The sequence below is a fragment of the Ascidiella aspersa genome, chromosome 7 (genome assembly GCF_963924565.1).
Source record: "Ascidiella aspersa chromosome 7, kaAscAspe10.2, whole genome shotgun sequence".
Classification (NCBI taxonomy): Eukaryota; Metazoa; Chordata; class Ascidiacea; order Phlebobranchia; family Ascidiidae; genus Ascidiella; species Ascidiella aspersa.
Window position 1 is genome coordinate 3,715,362 of NC_139453.1, and position 17,090 is coordinate 3,732,451.

The 17,090-nt window shown below is 36.6% G+C and overlaps 1 pseudogene; it reads left to right on the forward strand.

Moving 5' to 3' along the window:
* The first annotated feature begins 312 nt into the window (after positions 1–312).
* Positions 313–14,246, forward strand: LOC146137305 (fatty acyl-CoA reductase 1-like; annotated as a pseudogene).
* Positions 14,247–17,090: the final 2,844 nt, after the last annotated feature.

Genomic DNA, 17,090 nt, shown 5'->3' on the forward strand with positions numbered 1-17,090 from the left:
GTCAATGCTTGGACCACGCGGTCCGTTTAAGAACTTGAATAACTTTGGCGGCCGCCGATTGATCGGGTCGCGCGATACGAGCACCTCGTGCGCTCACTCACGCTTCAAGTGACCGCTTTTTTTCAGGTGATTTCTTATGGCGGTGCCGCCAGGTGGCGACAAAGCGCGCAACGAGTTCGACCGATGCTGGTGCCCTTAAGTCAAGACTTAAGTGTTTTCGAGTAAAATTACTTGCAGAGAGAACATTTTGGAAAGCCCTGATTAAAATCATGCTGAGGATCTTCTTACGAAATTCGTTCGATCTGTAGAAGCCATTTTGTCATATTGTGTTTACACAGAGAATTTTTGTTTTAATCGATGTGTCGTAACGGAAAATTTTCAGTAAAAATCTATGGCCTAAATTCTTTGTAACCATATGTAATGTTTACGTCACTCCTTGCAGCCAATGTGCAAACGATAAGCGGAAAGTTTTCGGTAAAATTCCGTTACGTAGATTTCTTGCAACGAATGCCTTGTTACACCAATTTTTATGCGTCAGAGCTGAATGTGAGGTGACGTATATCCGTTTAATGTGAGCGCTTTGTTTTGAAATTCGCCTTATTGTCAACAATCCATTATTTTTAGAATCGTCGCCAGTTACGTCGCAATGTAGATCGAAGCGCTTTTGTTCAAGCCATATTTGGACAAAAATATTATTTCCGTCTATAAGAGTCGAGAGAAAAAGGTTTAGACCACGCCTTGTTGTCACGTGATTTATTATTGAAAATCGTAAGAATATCTACGTCAATATTTCCTGTGCATTTTAGAAATATTTTCGCCTATAAGTATAGTCGCTCAATCGAATAAAAAACAGTATCAACCAGTATCAACCAGTATCAACCAGTATCACCCAGTACTGCCTATAGTGCAGAGAGAGGCTTTTACAGCTTTGACTGAAGACAGCAAAAATTGACTGTTCATGTATCTGAACTAAAGGAAAGAATTGGACCTGAATGGCCTCACGAAGACAGGCCATCTCAAATCTTGTAGGAGTGTGGTCGATTCATCTTGGCAATTATATAAATGAAGACTCATTAATCCGGACCCATACTCCTCTACAAATTGATGCCCGCGTGTGAGGAACGAACCACCTGCAAACTACTTTCCCAAGAAGACTGAAGAAACGAAGCTCAAAGAAAAAATATGTGCCTTAATCTGTATGGACCACCTACAAACGGCCGCCTAAAAACTGTCATGTTTGGAACTTGCAAGAAGCCAGCTTTAGAAGAAATTAATCTCATCGAAAGATACGTGAAGAGACGCTCCATAGCGTCAGCAAAGCATTTGCTTGGAATTCGAAACACGAAATACAAACAAGCGTTGTCGATAAAGACATCACCACCGTTTGGAATCATGGAAAACGAAACGGAATTATGGATTTCACAATAACTGATTCTGCCTAGTTTATCAGGTGAAAATCTTATACTTTTAATATATATATGTATAATTATTAAAATACCGACCGAAAGGTCTGTAAATTGTTTTAGTGCGACTTTTTATTAAACCATTATGTATCGCATTTCGCAAATTATGTATAGTCTATATCTATGAAGTCTAAGCTTAAACATCGATCGCACGATCTTTTGATAAATGTTAAAAGAGCTTAATTTTTGTGCTTGGAGCTCAACAGTTTGAAATCAACGCGTTAAACTTGTGAATCACGACTTAATTTTGTTGTGCACGAAATAATTTCGTGTTAAATTTCCGAATTCTTTTAAACATTTGGTACGTTTTGGGTTTTTGTCTGTTTTTCTCTCATCACGCAGCCGCGTTTACACACGAGTTTAAACATCTCGTATCAAGCATAATGATTTATCCACACGCGAAACATTAGCTTTCAAATCACAACTTCAGGAACACCCCATTTCCTGCCTTTTGTTGAAAGCAATAGTGAATAAGCAGCAACTTCAAAGCGTATTTTCTTGTGATGCGTCGTTATTTTAAAACTAACATTGAACGAATTGTGCAAACTAAAAAAAATGCAAATTTTAAAGGAAATGTTGCTCAATGTTAAAAATCAATAGAATTTAATTTTGTATTGAATTGCAAAAGATGTGTAACGTGAGTAAATATATATTCCAGTAATTAATTGTCTCAAACTTTAAGTGTAACCTGTCGCGCCTATATATATATATATAAGTATAGAAAATGTGTGTGTCTATAACCAAAATGTTAATAACCTAAGTTTGAAGTGTTGCAATAAAAATGTTCCAGACATACGAACACACATCTGCCGAAAAATATTTCGCATTTTTCAGAATACAAAAGCACGTTGGACAGCGAAAGGTCACAGCACAGCGCAGCGCACAATGAATGGCTTTCCGGTGACGTCAAAATTACAACGCACCAAACAGGGAGTTTCCCCTGCTGCCGCACAGATCGCCTGAAAAGCTCAATCCACAGCAATGCAATGGTGTGTCAAGCACACAACAATTTCGAGCAACTCAGCGAACGCTGACATCAAAGTCCTCGGTTGCTAATTCAGGCACCAAAGAGAAAACTTTCTCGAGGAATCAGGAATCTGACTAAAACAATTGCGCAAATGCGTTATGTGATCGAACAATTTTCGCGTCCACGTGTCCACACACATTTCACAAACAAATAACCAGCTTTTAATATGCAAGCTGTTCCAAAATCTAGCGTGGGAATATTTGTAGAAGCCATTTTGTCATATTGTGTTTACACAGAGAATTTTTGTTTTAATCGATGTGTCGTAACGGAAAATTTTCAGTAAAAATCTATGGCCTAAATTCTTTGTAACCATATGTAATGTTTACGTCACTCCTTGCAGCCAATGTGCAAACGATAAGCGGAAAGTTTTCGGTAAAATTCCGTTACGTAGATTTCTTGCAACGAATGCCTTGTTACACCAATTTTTATGCGTCAGAGCTGAATGTGAGGTGACGTATATCCGTTTAATGTGAGCGCTTTGTTTTGAAATTCGCCTTATTGTCAACAATCCATTATTTTTAGAATCGTCGCCAGTTACGTCGCAATGTAGATCGAAGCGCTTTTGTTCAAGCCATATTTGGACAAAAATATTATTTCCGTCTATAAGAGTCGAGAGAAAAAGGTTTAGACCACGCCTTGTTGTCACGTGATTTATTATTGAAAATCGTAAGAATATCTACGTCAATATTTCCTGTGCATTTTAGAAATATTTTCGCCTATAAGTATAGTCGCTCAATCGAATAAAAAACAGTATCAACCAGTATCAACCAGTATCAACCAGTATCACCCAGTACTGCCTATAGTGCAGAGAGAGGCTTTTACAGCTTTGACTGAAGACAGCAAAAATTGACTGTTCATGTATCTGAACTAAAGGAAAGAATTGGACCTGAATGGCCTCACGAAGACAGGCCATCTCAAATCTTGTAGGAGTGTGGTCGATTCATCTTGGCAATTATATAAATGAAGACTCATTAATCCAGACCCGCACCCCCACAGATCCAATAAAAACGTTAAAGAAACTAAGTTATACCTGATTGCCACCACTGTATCCGCTAAACGCACTTTTTTTACAAATGTAAAAGTGTTTTTACAGACTTTCAACACCAATCGTTTTCTGGAGCCCACGCAATTAATAGTTTGCAAGGATATTTAAATATAATACCTTAAGTACCCTAAGCTTACTTCACCCAAGTTTCAAAAAGTGTCCAAATGAATTTATTGAATTCTTGCAAATTTATCAATGAGCAATAGCATATGGACCAGCATTACGTTAAGGAAATGCGGGAAGTAGGCTAACTAACCTCATCTTACGCATTTCGTTTACCCAAAAACCTCGTCTTAAGAAAGTAACTCTTTGCATTCTTGTTTTTTATCCCTGGTTTTCTATTCTCCAACTCCATAAGCAGATTGGTAGCTAAGGTATTTTGCGCCCTGGGGCAAACTTTATAATTGGCGCCCCCTCCTTCATGTTTAATCACATTTTCCATTACGTTAACTTAATACACCTTACTTCATACGGCAAAACAATTCAAATTTTAATGGAACATTGTATTTAAAGAAGAAGCAGCCTCATTTTGGCTTTTATAAGCCTCATTTCGGCGCCCCTGAACATTGGCGCCCGGGGACATATGCACCCCACCGCCACCCCTGGGTTATGCCTGTGTCCATCAGACTTTGGTTTAGATTTTCAAGTCGGTGGTATTATTAGAAAGAGACTTTTTAGGATTCGGTCATATTAATTGCGTTGCTGTTCGGTTAAGAACCGGAGTTCTTAAACTTTTTTAAAGCAGTCCACTAAAAATAATTGGTTGCGTATTCGGCTCAGCAAATGTGAAACTGAGAAATAATTTTTCGTAACTAAATTTTTCTTTTAAAAAAATGTTATTCTATTATTTTTAATGTACACTACGATTTTACCTCGGCGTGCTTAGATCTCGAAAATTGGTCCACGTACCCCCATGAGTCCGCGTTTCAAAGTTTCAGAGCCCCTGGGTTAAATGTACAGTTGTTCTTGTGATCAACAGTGTTTCTAAACCTTTTTTGTGGTTGCTACCCAAATACTATAGGCATAAGTAAAACAGCGAAGCTTTGGCGACCTAATTTCTCTTCACTCAACTGTTTTAAGCTCAAAGCGAACAAATCGTAAGACCCTTACGCTTCCAGGTTTTTGATGTTAAAACCTTTACGCTTCCAAGAGTTCGACGTTAGCTCTTTCCCTTTTCATGTTTTCGACGTTTATATATCTTAGTCAAAGTGTTTTTTCGGGGTCGCATTTTAGCCGTTAAAAACTTAAACCCTGGGGATGAACCCTTAACCTTCCAGAATTTCGACGTTTTTTCATCTATCTCTCCAAGAGTTGATATTAGTTGAAATGCCTACTCTTTTAGAATTTTGACGTTTAAACTATTACCCTTTCTTGATTTTGACGTTAAAGCCTCTATCCTTTAAAGGATTTTGGCGTTTAAAGTTAAAACTTTAACCCTTCCAGGATTTTACGTAAACAACTTTCACCTTTTTAGTCATTCAAAGAGACATCTGGGTTAGGATTCTAGACCACCTTCGCTTTTGTTTATAAAATATTTATATATTTTTCTTAAACTAAAAATATATAATTTAATATGGTACCTGTAATCATTTAAAGACGAGAACTTGGCAAACAAAGTAAGCCAGATTGCCTCAGCTTCTCACAAGCGGACTTGCTTTTAATTGCAAGGCTTAAGGAATCCATAAATATACTACAGATTACTACAGAATTCTTCTTTGAATATTTTAATTTTGGCTCGCTTCGTTGTGGTACGATTTTGGTCTAGAATCCTATCACAGCGTTAAAACAATTGTTAAAGCAAAGCACGATATTTTGATCAGGGTGTTGGTTAGTGTTTGGTTGATGGCGTATCAAGTATTGTTGTTATTCATTAACAATATTGCTGGTTAACCTACCAAAGCCCAAACGCTAACCCGCACCACACCCTAACCCAAATAATGTTCGTTGTGGTAGTAGTATATACCGCGGCTAAATGACTTAGCCTGAACTCAAATCATAGTTGAAAAGCCATGCCATTCTGTTCAACACTTTTTTTGGCAATCCGAGGCAAAAAGGTGCTTAACCCTGTACCAATCAGAGGCTGTTGATGGTGCAAACAGAACTACGAGTAAACGAGTCTACTCTAAACTTTGTTGTTTCTTCGTATGCACCAGAGCGTGACAGACGACCAAACAAATTCGCCATTTTCCCCAACTTTCCTCTCATTGGTTTAAATCTCTTTGAGTCATTTGACGTTCAAACCTTTTACCCTTCCAGGCTTTCGACGTTCTTCGTGAGCTGCAGCCGAGTTTTGCGTCGGAGCTCGAATTTGTTTCGTGCGACCTTGGCGCTGAAGATCTTGGTTTGGACAAGCTTCGAGGGAGATTCTACAAAAGAAGTGCCAGGTTTTCATCCACTGCGCTGCAACACTCAAGTTCAACGAACACCTCAGGTTACGGCACTTACTGGGCGCTGGTCTAGGATCCAACAACGAACATTATTTGAGTTAGGGTCGGTGCAGCTTAGCGTTTGGATTTGGGTAGGTTAAGCAATACTAATATAAATAATACTTGACCCACCCTCACCCACACACTAACCTGCACCCTAACACAAATATTTTGCGTCGCTTTAATAGTTTGAACGCTGTGGTAGGATTGTTGACCAGCGCATACATCTGATTCTTAAGTGTGCATGGGTGCTCCCAAGGGGTTACCCCCAGTCTGGAATAAAAAAAATGCGATTATTATTATTGTTTTAAATTTTGTTGCTTCAGATGTAGTAACTCAGTTTTACTAAGTTACTAATGGAATGAGATTGATTTGTATATAAATGGGCGCTCTTTCACTATTGTACATGAAAAGTTATGCAAAAAAAAATAATACCGGATACCAAAACGCATATTGTTGGGGTTAGGGTGCGGGTTGGCGTTTGGGTTAGGTGGGTCAAGTAATATTATGTTTATTGTTAATAATAACTTGACCCACCCTCAACCAAACGCTAACCCGCACCCTAACTCAAACAAAATGTGTTGTGGTATGCGGCATTTGAAGAAATTTTTTTTTGATGTACAATAGTGAAAGAGCGCAGGCCTATAAATGTCTACTTATATAAAATCGTATGTACATTTTAATATCACAGTTACTGAATTGAATTATGTGTATAGTTCATAATGCCCCGCATGCTTGTTAAGTGTTAATTACATGATGGTGTAAAAAGTATACCCTTAATTTTTTTTTGTCTGTTTAGTCTGCTGCCGTCTAAAAAAGCTTATTAACCACTGGTTTCTTTATCAATTTCTACAGGTTGGCCTTTGAGATAAACGTCCAGTGTGTGAGGAGGCTTCTCAAAATATTTTGACCTGAACGAAACAACCTCCAAGCATTCGTTCACATCTCCACAGGTGTGTATTAGCAATATGCAGTGTTACACAAATAATTTCAATTTTGCTGTTTTATTAAATGATAAAGCTTTCAAAATCACACTTTTTTTCAAATGCTTTATGTGATTAACTTTGTAAATTTGTGCTAAGGTTACTCTATTATAGGGTAAATATACCCATATTCCACATACTAGGCCGAGGGTTACCATTTTTTTTCCTGAAGGGTGGGTAACTGTTGGGCCTGACCATCCCAGGTCGGTTAACTGTTAGGATGTACGAGCGCAGACCAGGTGTAATTCTTTTGTCAAGATTTATTAACTTTATTAAATTATCTTTAAATGAGGAAAATTAAATAATCATGTAGCAAGCTAAAAATTGTTGTAGAGTTATAAATTTCTATCACTACTGACAATACTTTAAAAAACAGTTACAAAGATTCCGAAATTCAATGTATCCAAAATAAATGAGCAAAGATAGACGATTTATTTCATAGGCCTTTTCAAGGCATTTATCTGTTAAACTTGTTGTTTTTTGTACATGGTGTGGCATGAAATATTTTAGTTTTTTACTGTGCCGCAAGCTGAAAAGTTTAGGAATTACCGATTTAACTTCTCCCCCATCCATGGAATTTTGTCGCGAGAAATTGTAATTTAAAACTTTTTCCTACCGATATATTTTTGTTCAAGGATAAGGTTAAATATATTTAATTGAAAAGCCAGAAAATTGTTTTGACGTTGTAACTACTTTATAAAGTGCTATTGTCATACACTTTTTTTGTGTAAACTATAATATATATTTTATAGAAAAAAGTCATTTTTTTTTTTTTAACTCTAACTTTTTTATCTATATGTAAACCATTGTATTGTTTAATATATAGAGAATTTTTGTCCAGCGTATGTCCATTGCAACCGACAAGAAACCGATGAACAGCTTTACAATGTTGGAATCGATTACCTCGATCTTGAGGGCTCCCTCCGGTGGATGGGCGATGCCCTTATCACCAAGGTCACACCACAGCTTCTTGGCAAGAGGTAGGTGACCATATTCGCTAATTCAAAGCGAAATTAAAGTCATTAGGTTAGTTATTAGGACATTTTGACAAAAGGTCACTTTGAAATAAGTGTTTGTTTTACCCTGAAAGTGGCCTAAGAAGTTAAGAACTGCTACATTATTTCGTTTTTACACTGCTTAAGTTTTTATTTTAATCCTTTAAACTAGGGGTGACAAAAACGTGGCCCGCGGGTTTTTTTAAATGTGGGAACATTTTTTTTTTTTTTTTTAAATGTGGGAACATTTTTTTAAAAAAATGAACATCACAAAAAGTCGTTACAGGTCGAGGCTAACAGACGAAAATCTTAGTATGCAGTTGAGAGTTGCCACATCGACAGTTCGTCCTAATATCAAGCGCTTAGCAAAGCAAAAATGTTTCAAATTTCACATTGAGCAACAAAATTCATTAAATGTCACCCCTGCTTTAAACCGTGTTCTTGCCAATATATTTAGGACAAATACCAAGCTTTAAAAGTGTTGCTAGGAGAAAACAGTGCCTAAAATACTTTATACTTAATGTGCCACAAGCTAGAATGTTTTAACGCCACATATTTAATATGCACTGCCTGAGATACCTTGGCCATTATGTTGGTTTTTGTTATCATCTAGCGGTAGCAATAATTAACTATATATATATATATATATCTCAAAAACTGGACTCATGGCATATTGCACGATTGTCCTTCTTCTTGTGTTGACCTTCATAAGCACTAGTTTCTCTAGTTTAGTTTCGAGACTACTTGGCAAATTTTCCAAAAAAAATATATTTTCGAGTTCTTTTGCAATGTAAATACAGGTTTTTTAGTCGTTCACGAAATTAAGCTATTGTTCAGCTGCATATTTGCGCACAAGTTCGCTGGAAAAACTTTTTTTTATAAATTTATTGCTTTATTAAGTCGTATTTTGACGTAACTTGAAAACTGTCGAGAAAACAAAAACCTAAAAAAAAAAATCGCCTCAGAACAGGGACCATACAAACTTTCCAATAAACAATTTATACATATCACATCACACAAATACAACATATTTTGTGAAATAACTAAGCCAAATGCTTCAACGAAGAACAGTTTTGTATCAAAATACCTCTCTTGACTAAAATGTAACCTGTTGCATTTTCGGTCAGACCGAACACTTACACGCTGTCGAAGGCGCTTGCTTAGGACGTCGTTGCAAGAGAAGGATCTCATCTTCCAATCTGCATCGTCAGGCCCAGCATGATAATACCAGCTTACAAAGAACCGTTGCTGCCTGCCGGTATGTTTTTAGACTTGTTATAAGTTAGATATTTTTTCAGTGCAGAAAGAACACGAAAAGAGTTAAATGTGTTTAAAATACTAAACTTTTTTGAGTGGTTTTTGCAAGCAAGGCCAGTTTGGAGTGCAAACCACACCGCAGTTGCATTTCTAGCCTGGCCTTGCTTGCACGAAAATTCTTAGTTGATCGACTGATTCTGATACTCCAGTGGTTCCCACCTTTTATGGTTTGCGGCACCCATAAGGAACAATAAATATATTGCGGCACCCATAAGGAATAATAAATAGATTGCGGCACAACTACTTGAATCTTGAAAGTTGATTTCTGTAGTGTCACTAAAAACGGAACTGGGACATCGCAATCAAATTTATTTGCATGTAGAAACATATCATTGGATTTCTGTACCCAAATCATACACAAAAAGTTGTATTAATAGGATTTTAAAAAGAGCGATAATTATGTTTTTAAGGAACTTCAATTACCCTTTAAGCTTCCAAATGGCCCCCGGTTGGGAACCACTGGGTTAGTCTATTAAAGGCTTCCGGTGTACTGCTTAATCGTGTTTCAAATTTCACTGCATAATTATCTTTCATAGCAAAAATTACTGCTTTTTCTCCAGGGTTTGTGTACAAACGTATACGGACCCACCGCTTTCATAATAGCGTACGCCAAGGGTGTGCTACGTTCTGTGATTGTCGATAACTCCATAACCTGTGACCACATACCGGTCGACTTTGTTGTGAACGGCGTGATTTGCGCAGCGATGAAGACTGCTTGTGACTCAGCAGAAAGAAGGTGCTCGCTCGGCTACGAGAGTGACAGTGCAGTTTCATCGCTTGGGGAAATTGGCTTACAAGGTTGTAAATACAGACAGATTACCAAAAAGTTGGCGTTTTTGTTCATATCCGCTTTTGTTGTAGTTAGATGTAGAATGAATATCAAAGCCCATACAGAAGTAGGTTGCATTTTGTCATCTGACCATGTGAAAATCAACAAAGAATTTTTTTAAATTTCCACAAAATGCTACTTACTTATCCACGTGCCTTGATATTCATTCTACAATTTACTTTGTTTTAATTTGTACAAAACTATTTTATGCTTGAGAAAAAAACGCTTGTATCTAGCCAGTGTTTGCATTTATTACTAATTTTGTATTCATTTGATAAATAAACCCCTGTTCGAAAACATGTAAATTTTTTTTGCTTCATTGTTGTTGTGTTCTTTTTGTATTTTGAGTCCTGTATAAAAAATCTGTTCCAAAACTGCATTTTTACTCTAATGTAGTCATTCTATATTACCAAGAGGTTTTCAGGCTGTTTACTATGAAGAACTAATTCCACCTATATTTATTGAATAGTTTGATCAATTTAAAACTTAACTGGTTGAACATGAATTTCCAGGGGATTCATCTTCGGACAATGAAAGCACCAGTTCCTTTACTTGCGACCGAGTTCCGAGGGTCAATGGATCACTTCCCATCTACCACGTCAACTCTGGCATCAAAAATGGCCTTGCTATGGACCGCTTGAGTAAGAATGGACAACTTTAACTAAAAGTGTTATATCAGTAAATGTAGGTTTTAGTGTTTCTTAACCAATGGGAAAAATTGTGTTGCCATGTTGATTTTGTTGGGTTCCAGGCTGCAGAAGTTCACATATCTAAAATTGTTCAGTTAAGTTGGGCAAAGTTTTGCCGAAGGGAAAATTTAAGGCAAAGTCAAAGATATGGATCTTATAAACAAAAAAAGACTTTATCTACCTTATGGTATTTCACCTTTACACTTTACAGTTTGTGATCTAATCAGTTTTAAAATTTGGTGCTGTGCACGTCTCACTCGGGACTCTTATGTTTGTGTAGTCTTAGTTTAGCGTAGTCTTACTCGAGTCAGGAGTCTGACTTTCACCAAATGTCCTGTTTCTGCGATTCCCCAGTCCGGATCCGACTCTACAGCCTGTATTTCACACATTTATTTAACGAAAATAAGGTAGATATATTTAACATACCACTCGTAGTGTGTCATATAATTCATTAACCTATAAGCGTAGTCTAACTTCTAACTTAAGCCCCGTGTTCGCTACTCCAGCAAAATAAACCGACTCTGTTGAGTCCCGACTCCACAACCCTGGCTTAAATTCATCGTTTACAATTTTTATTTTTGTTTTCAGTTTCACTTGCAAAGAACAATGTGGCAGAGAATCCAAGCGACCCATTCCGTGCCCCTTGGGTGTTATGCACCAATAACAGGTGAAATAGATTCTTTAGTTTTGCTTTTGTGATTGTCACATTTTATCAAAAATTGTTAAATATAGTTTTCCAAAAAAGAGTTTCTTGTGTGAAAGCTATTAAATACAATTTGTTTTTATATAGTGCCACCTGATTACTCTATTTAACATGAAGAGATATAGTTTTCATTATTGCAACACTTTCGGCAAAGGCGTGTTCATGGATTTAAACATTTTTATTTATTTATATGCAGAAAGCTGTACGAGCTCACCACCTTTTATTCGCAAACTATTCCTGCCCATGCGATGGATGCAGGTCTGGCCCTTATGAGGAAAAAACAAAAGTGAGTTATACTTGAAATAAAATAAAGTCTAAGCAGATGCTAAAAACTCTAGTTTGCCACCTATGCCTTATTGTGGATTGAACAGTTTTGAAATTTTCGTTTGTTGAATGGTGCAATGTTTTGTCTAGTTTTTTTTTTATTTATTTTTTAATATTAAAGGCAATAGTCCAGATGGAACTTTATTTTATCCTTTAATATCTAGCTTTTTGTCAACCTGTCTTTACACCTCTCAAACTGTTAGGATTTAAACTTCCTTTATTATGTTATAACTATTGTCTGTTTTTTTTTCAATATGACATAAAATTGGATTACTTGTTTGAATGACTATCACCATTTAGGCAAGAATTTAGGATTTTATTTAGCTTGAAATTATTGTCCCAGTTCACAAATATACTTTATTCTGAACCCAATGCTACGCTAATCCTACAAAATATAATGTTTAATTTCAGAATGGCAAAGACTTCAATATTTCTTTATTTTTTCAGAATGGCAAGACTCAATGAAAAGATCATGAGCGCCATGGAAGTGATGGAATTCTTTTTTACGACGAACTTTAAGTTCAGCAACACGAATGTCGATCAACTGCATTCCTCACTGAATGCTGAAGATCAAAAGGTGAAAACAATATTACAAGGTCTTCTAGTTCAGAGCATCTAATCATAGGGTTAAATTTGTGTGTTGTACGTTTGTTACAAATTATTTGAATCTTTAAAAGCGTTTAAATGCCTTTGAATTGATTTGCGTATTAAAAAGTCCCTGTAGAACGCAAACTGAAGATTTAAATAAGAAGATATCTCCTCGCCCTAATACACGTTAATGACGACATTGACTTCAAGTGGATGGTAGCAATATACACTTTCTTGTCCGAGTCATAATCAGTAATTTATAAGTTCTAGACTAGTTATTAATAGAGAAATATATTTCGCCAATCTGGCATCATCAGTCTCTGAAAAAAGCCTTATATTTTGTGGAACCTTATTTTTCCAACGTTTTTTGAACAGTCTTCAAATTAATTTTATGTTCAGTATAAGTTATGTGTTCAGAAAGTGTTGTTAAAAAACAATGACATTAACTGACGATGATACAAGTGTGAATCGAAACGTCTTAATCAAGATGATGTGGATTTACTCGACCTTTTTGGCTTTAAAACTCATTATCAAGCTATTTGTTAATTGTTTCTCAGGCTTACAACCTTGATTGTGGGGTTTATCAGTGGGAAGATTACTTCACAACTTACATCGCCGGCTGCAACCAGTTCATTCTAAAGCAGAAGAACAACGATCTACAATCGAAACAAAAACTAACCAAGTAAGGAACTTTATGCTTGTGGAAGTTTTGTTTAAAGCAATAAATTTTGATCTTATAAATACTTTCATGTTTATTTGTGACATGACACTGTAAACGTAAAACAATGCATCTTTCTAAAGAAGATTCGTGGTGACTTCATTATACACATTTTCCACCAAAATATCGAAATCCCCAGAACAGTGGTCGGCAAACTATGGGCCGCGGCCCAGATGTCTGCCGCGAGTTACTTTTGAGCAGCTGAGTGATATCATGTAGTTGTGGGCCGCGTGATAGCCGTACATTCATTGCACTTTATTGTAAATGTTGGTGTGGCATAGAATTTTTAATTTGGCTCAGTTTGAAAAGACTCACGTGCCCAATGTGGTCATAAATGCCTGTCGAAATATATTTTTTGTCAACTTTTACTATGTGTAATTAAAATTTTTTTCTCGCTATGCGCGTATATTCTTCGTTGTATAGTATGTTTTATAATATGGTATGGCAAAGTTTTGGGCATAAAGGCGCCGTGTAATATTTCTCCTAAAAATCAAATATTCAGAATCCGACACTGCTTCGTAGTGGTTTTAGTGGGCCTACAAAATCTGAAAAAAATACTTTGGGCCGCGACGAAAAAAGTTTTCTGACCACTGCCCTAGAATCTGCCTTCATATTTGTTCATATCCTAGTTTCGCCGATTCATTACCGAATTTCCTTTTTATCTAAAACTCTATTGGATGGTTGGATTCGTTTTTATTATGTTTTTACTTTTGGCTGTCTGATAATATTAGATTTATCGTATCGCCACTGGCAAATGTGTGCATTTAAGCTTTGTTTTGAGGTCTTATTAGAAAGTATTACACAAAAAGTTAAAATAAACAAAGTTTATTCATGCGTTTTATCTTAAAATGCGATTAGATGGGTGAGCCCGTTTTAACCTTGTGTTTAACTTGTTCAGATTGCGTTTTAATGTTAGTTGAAACCTAAGAAGATTAGTTAACCAGAAAACATTGCAACTAAAACAAGATGGCTGAGCCCGTTTTAACCTTGTGTTTAATTTGTTCAGATTGCGTTTGGTTGAGAAGTGCTTCTACTCGGGAGCTGCCTTAGGAGTTTGCGGACTCGCCGTTGCAAGTGGATTGACGAGTTCGCTCTGGCAACTCACAGAGTTCATCGGCGACTCACTCGCCCTTCTATAACCTTATAAGTATTCTCTTTGCGCAATCTCTTTATCGCAACACGATCCATTGTGTTCTACATAAGCCACGACTTGCAAAACCTAAAGTGGGTTTTACCTTTATGGCATGCAAAAACCTAAATCCACTACAAACTGTATCTAAATGTCTCAATATTAATAATTTTTCATGGATAGTGCGTATTTAAGTCTAAAACGATTGTGTCTATGCATATATTGGTAATACAAATAATTTATTTTCCAAAATCACAAAAAGTTTCGAGGCTCACTTGACATTCTCTCGGGGCTTACAAAGAAGCATTGAGCGGTTTTATTTTCCCGCGTGTAAAGATAGCTTTCTCATCGCAATAGAGTTCTCTTTGTATTCTGGGCTTACATAGCTATGCAGAAGGTATGTTGTACAGGAAGAACAAATATTTCAGTGTTGTCATCCATTTGTGCAAATGCTAACTTTTCCATTTTTACTGTGTAATTATTTCTTCGTTATTGTTCTGTTTCAAAGCTTACACTTTACTTTATACTTGTTCTTTAATGTTAACATAGACTTTGTTTTTCTATTTCAATGCCTCCCAAGTCTAGGTAACTGTAAAAAGATTTTAATACTGTGTAGAAACGCATCGTATTTGTAAATACAGCCGTTTTTTTTTTGTAGGCACGTTTTATGGTTTAGTTGCTTTTTATATTATACTGGAATTAAAGCTGGGGTATTGTGGTACTTTTCTGGTTTGCACAAATACCACAAAATGGCTTCCAAAAAAACTGTATTTTTTGTTACTAGGGTAACATTATAAATGCAAAACAATTCGCGAATCTTAAAGCTTCTTGTATAACTCTTCGCCCGCTTTATTAAAGTTGCTTTAGCTTAAATGCGTCGTTAGTCTCATCACCTCATATAAATGCTTTTGACAACTTAAACGATATAAAGGCAACTTTTCGCTTCGTGCTACAGCTTTGTAATATAACTTTCGTATTAAAAGCACCACTTCTCTGGGTTTCACAGCAAGCCATTCTGATCCAATTAACACAGGGGTTCCCAACCTGTGGTGCGTGAACCACTAGTCGTACGCGTAGGTTTTTCAGGTGGAAAAATGATTGCTCTTGGTAGATATAATCTACTGTTTTATAGCTTAAGCCTTAAGCTACAAATAGCGTGGAATAATGCTAGTTGTAAGCTAAAAATAGATAAAAATATGATTCAATTAAATTATTTTTCTGCTAAAGTGGTACGCGTGACAGTACAGAGCGTCCAACTGGTACGAGATCGTAACAAGGTTGGGAATCCCTGAATTAACACAAGACCAAAGTAACAAATTAAAAAACCTACCTTCCAGTGACATCCGATTTTGTATTAAAGGCAAAGTTATTGTGGCAGATAGAGGATACAACTCACGGCAATTGCAATATTTTACATTTAATGTAATTTTTGTAAACTCACGCATAAAACTTAAAAGGTCTCCCATTGGCATTTACGATATTACGTAGCACTTGAGCAAGGTTTGTTGAGAAACACAGAAACAACACAATCAGGATAAAAATGCTGGATTTTTAGGGACACCTTATAAGGGCTTGCTAGTACCCAGTGGCGTAGCCATGGGATTTTGCGCCCGGGGACAAATTATAAAATTGGCGCTCCCTCCTCCATGTTTAATCACATTTTCTACTACAATAACATAATATACTTTGCTTTATACGGTGTAGAGAAACGACGCATGTCTGTTTGTGCTTGTAATTATAGCGTGTTCGCCTGGTAAAGTGTTAAATATTTCACCTAGATACTCATTTCCTTTCGTGGCCGTTCTGGCAATAGCCGACATTCGACTCAGCTAATCTTCATCGCAGTCGCTCATGTGCTATATAGTGTCACGCTACTGCTGGATAAAACACTACAGTCAACGATGCACTCCTTACTGGCAACACGTGTTTTCACTGCGCTGTAAGCCATTTTATTGAAAGCGAGCTATACTAAATTATGTGCATGTACAATAAATCTATAAGCGACCTGACAGTATGCACTTTGAAATGCTATGACAGTTTGTTTTAGTTTCGATTTAGTGGAGTTCAGATAGCACGGTGGTCATGTCTCACCTGTTGAAATATACATTGGAGACCCCGACTGAGATATGAAAACGCAATTAAACCCTTCTGATTTAAATTTTATGCATACTGTCAGGTTGCATAGAAAGTATGAATTCATTTGGTTTGCTAGCGCAGTTTCTCGCTTGTAAGTATTTTTAAGCTACGCCGATCAGTTATGATTTGTTGAAACGTTTGTTAACAAGTTTATGCCAGCGTTATTGCTTGTCAATTTGATATTTGATTAGCCGTAATGCAGAGAAAAATCGTTTGACGCTTTAAATTAGTGGTTACGCAAGACTGTTATAGTTATTGTTGCGAAATTATGGCCCTTTTTTTGGTAAAGTTTTTAAGGTGAAAATATTACGATCGAGGTTGACTGCGAACACCTCTCGTGATATCTAATCTCAAAACCAATAAACGGATAGATTCTATCTCAACCAGCACTTACAGAAGTCGTTACTTCCAAAGTGTCAAGGCCACTGCGGCTATTGTCTCTGGTCACGTGTTATGGTGATTGATGTCTTGAGTCACACCCAAAATAACCTGATCACTTTGTCTGAAATTCCTGCGTCACTAAACCGTTATGTTTCAACGGCAAACAAATCAAATTTTATTAGAATATTGTATTCTAAGAAAAAAAGCCTTATTTTGGCGTTTGTAAGCCTCATCTTGGTACCCCTGTTCCTTGAAGCCCGGGGACATATACACCCCCCCATCCAAAATTTTGGACTATTTAATAAAAACTAAATATTATTGTTTTCTTTTTATTACC